This window comes from Drosophila persimilis, unplaced genomic scaffold, assembly GCF_003286085.1.
Source record: "Drosophila persimilis strain 14011-0111.01,24,50 unplaced genomic scaffold, DperRS2 tig00001387-arrow-arrow-pilon, whole genome shotgun sequence".
NCBI lineage: Eukaryota > Metazoa > Arthropoda > Insecta > Diptera > Drosophilidae > Drosophila > Drosophila persimilis.
Genome location: NW_020825479.1, coordinates 224,253 through 228,460, shown reverse-complemented (window position 1 = coordinate 228,460; position 4,208 = coordinate 224,253).

The window sequence follows — 4,208 nt, the reverse complement described above, 5'->3', positions numbered from 1 at the left end:
CACGCACTCTTTGTCGTGTCGTTTAATATTAGCGGCGTCTGCCGGAGGAGAGCCATACTGACTTAGTATCGGGTATAACTGTAGAGTTGCGGTGTCCGCAGCAACTCACAACGTTCCCCCTCGTTATTTATTTTTTTCTAATATTAATTGAGCTTGAATCGTGTGTAGATTCTTTGGCGGATCTCTTTAGTATTAGCGTTACTTTTCTCTGATCACTGTAGGTTATTACGCACTGTAACTGTCACTACGTCAATTGATCGTCTTAAAAAAAGGGTTCACTTTTAACTGAGATCCTACCGACTGCGCCAGTTAAATATGCGACACTGCAGTTTACGTTTTAAAAAAGATTTTATTCTTTCACTTAAACTTAGTGCACATTGATTAGTTATTTCCCCGACGATGACTGATGTCCGATGTCCGACAGGGTCCCGTAAGTGCCGTACGGCGATAGCCTAGGCACTCTCGGTGATACTTACCGGTATTTCCGAATAGCAAAGTCCCCCTTCCGCGTCGTAGTAATTCTTAGGCCGACAGGGTCCCATAAGTACCGTCCGGCGATAGCCTAGGTACTCTCGGCGATACTTGTCAGTATTTCCGCATAGCCAAGTCCCCCTTCCGCGTCGTAGTAATTCTTAGGCCGACCGGGTCCCGTAAGTACCGTCCGGCAATAGCCTAGGTACTCTCGGCGATACTTGTCGGTATTCCCGCATAGCAAAGCCCCCCTTTCCGATTCGTAGTAACTCTCAGGCCGGCAGGGTCCCGTAAGTACTGTCCGGTGCTAGCCTAGCACTCTCGGCGACACCTGTCGGTGTTCTCGCATAGTAAAGACCTCCGTATTGATCCTGAGTTCGGTTGGATTCTGAACTACCACGTCCCACGATACAATCGCTCCCGTCCACGGGACTGCTGCCCCGTCCCCCATCGTCTGTCCGAAATACGGAGTCCCGGCAAATTATAAATATTGCTCTAATTTCGACCCTGGAGTAGACTGAGATATGTACCCCAGCCCAGGATCGCTTTCTTACAGTTGTTACTACATGGCCTAGGAATTCCGATTCTTTCTTTAGGAATTCGCACTTATCCATTTGAAGTTTGAGGTTTGCCTCTCTCAACTTTCCAAAGACCCTTTTAAGTGACAACAAATGTTCTTCCAATGATGTGGAATAGATAATGATGTCGTCTAGATACACAAGGCAATCTTTGAAAATTAAATCTTCTAACAGATTGTTCATGCATCTTTGAAATGTGGAGGGGGCAGTGGTTAGCCCAAAAAGCATACGAGTGAACTCGTAATGACCATGCTTAGTGGAGAAAGCTGTTTTTGGGATTGAGCTAGGTTCCATAGGAATTTGATGGAACCCTTTAGCTAAATCGATTGTTGTGAAATATTGGCACCTACCTAGTTTATCTAGTATTTCGTCCATTCTGGGTGTGGAAATTTATCCTTGATTGTCACCTCGCTTACACTTCTATAATCTACTACCATTCGATATTTCTGCTTTCCTGAAGAATCTATTTACTTACCAATGATTCCCTGTCATATTTTTGATTTGTTGATTCACTTCTTGATCGTGTATTTGATCATATTTGTATGGTCGACGATATACATAATCTTCGTGATGGGTTTTAATTTCGTGCTTTATTGTACTAGTGAAGGTTAAAATGTCACCTTCTTTATACTGCACGTCCTTAAATTCATAGAGAACTTTCTTTAGTTTCTCTTTAGTTTTCTTCGTCATTTAAATGTTCCAACCTTAGCTGGTTACATTCCCTTAATTCATTCTCTAACGCGGAAGCGAAGTATTGCTATCCTTCAGGAGATGGGTCAAGACAGGTGTAGATATATCTTCCTTTGAAGATGGCTTATCACCTTGTGTGCGGTCTTGCCGTCGGCAATTGCTTCTCCACTTTGGATGATTGGGTATGACCTTTCTCCTAACGTTACCGTTTCATTTCGGTAATCGATGACGGCTTTGCTGGCCGTCAAATATTCTCTGCCTAAGAGTTTATCATAATTTTGAGAAAAATTATAAATATAAAATTTTTGTTTTGTCGGACAATTTTTGGTTGCATTACGTGTAATGCTCTGAGTCAGACGGACCAGTCAATTGATGGTATGGACGGTGAGGTTGCCGCTATCGACTTTGGAATCTGTATAGTTTTCTTTTATTATATTTATTGACGATCCCGATACCTCTTAATTTTTATACCCGATACGCAAAATGAGTATTGGGGTATATTAGATTTGTGGTAAAAGTGGATGTGTGTAACGTCCAGAAGGAATCGTTTCCGACCCCATAAAGTATATATATTCTTGATCAGCATCAATAGCCGAGTCAATTGAGCCATGTCTGTCTGTCCGTCCGTCCGTCTGTCCGTCTGTCCGTCCCCTTCAGCGCCTAATGCTCAAAGACTATAAGAGCCAGAGCAACGATGTTTTGGATCCAGACTTCTGTGATATGTCACTGCTACAAAAATATTTCAAAACTTTGCCCCGTCCACTTCCGCCCCCACAAAGGGCGAAAATCTGTGGCATCCACAATTTTAAGGATACGAGAAAACCAAAAACGCAGAATCTTAGAAAATGACCATATCTTTTAGACTGCAGAATCTGAATTGGATCGTATTATTATTATAGCCAGCATCAAGAAAACAATTTCATTTTTTCTCGCCCTGTCTCTCTCTAACACACAGGTAGCATAGGCGGCTTTGCTTAGAGTAAAACATTAGCGCCTAGATCTCAGAGACTATAAAAGCTAGAGCAACCAAATTTGGTATCCACACTCCTGTGATATCGGACCTTGACCGTTTCATGTCCAAATTTCGCCACACCCCCCTTCCGCCCCCGCAAAGAACGAAAATCTGAGGCAACCACAAATCTCAGAGACTATTAAGGCTAGAGTAACCAAATTTGGTACACACACTCCTTTAAAGTGTCACTATAAAACGTATATCTCAGAATTTCGCCCCACCCCCATCCGCCCCCACAAAGGACGAGAGTCTGTTGCATCCACAATACTGCAGATTCGAGAAAACTAAAAACGCAGAATCATAGATAATGACTATATCTATCCGGTTGCTGAATTTGGATCAGATCAGATAATTTTTGTAGCCAAAAGGAACAAATCAATTTGCATTGGCTACGCAGCGCCCGACGTCACGCTCAGACTGATTTTCTGTCTCTCTCGCACGCACTCTTTGTCGTGTCGTTTAATATTAGCGGCGTCTGCCGGAGGAGAGCCATACTGACTTAGTATCGGGTATAACTGTAGAGTTGCGGTGTCCGCAGCAACTCACAACGTTCCCCCTCGTTATTTATTTTTTTCTAATATTAATTGAGCTTGAATCGTGTGTAGATTCTTTGGCGGATCTCTTTAGTATTAGCGTTACTTTTCTCTGATCACTGTAGGTTATTACGCACTGTAACTGTCACTACGTCAATTGATCGTCTTAAAAAAAGGGTTCACTTTTAACTGAGATCCTACCGACTGCGCCAGTTAAATATGCGACACTGCAGTTTACGTTTTAAAAAAGATTTTATTCTTTCACTTAAACTTAGTGCACATTGATTAGTTATTTCCCCGACGATGACTGATGTCCGATGTCCGACAGGGTCCCGTAAGTGCCGTACGGCGATAGCCTAGGCACTCTCGGTGATACTTACCGGTATTTCCGAATAGCAAAGTCCCCCTTCCGCGTCGTAGTAATTCTTAGGCCGACAGGGTCCCATAAGTACCGTCCGGCGATAGCCTAGGTACTCTTGGCGATACTTGTCAGTATTTCCGCATAGCCAAGTCCCCCTTCCGCGTCGTAGTAATTCTTAGGCCGACCGGGTCCCGTAAGTACCGTCCGGCAATAGCCTAGGTACTCTCGGCGATACTTGTCGGTATTCCCGCATAGCAAAGCCCCCCTTTCCGATTCGTAGTAACTCTCAGGCCGGCAGGGTCCCGTAAGTACTGTCCGGTGCTAGCCTAGCACTCTCGGCGACACCTGTCGGTGTTCTCGCATAGTAAAGACCTCCGTATTGATCCTGAGTTCGGTGGGATTCTGAAGGCGCTATTCGGCGATAACCGGAGTGCTCTCGGTGGAACCAACTACCACGTCCCACGATACAATCGCTCCCGTCCACGGGACTGCTGCCCCGTCCCCCATCGTCTGTCCGAAATACGGAGTCCCGGCAAATTATAAATATTGCTCTAATTTCGACC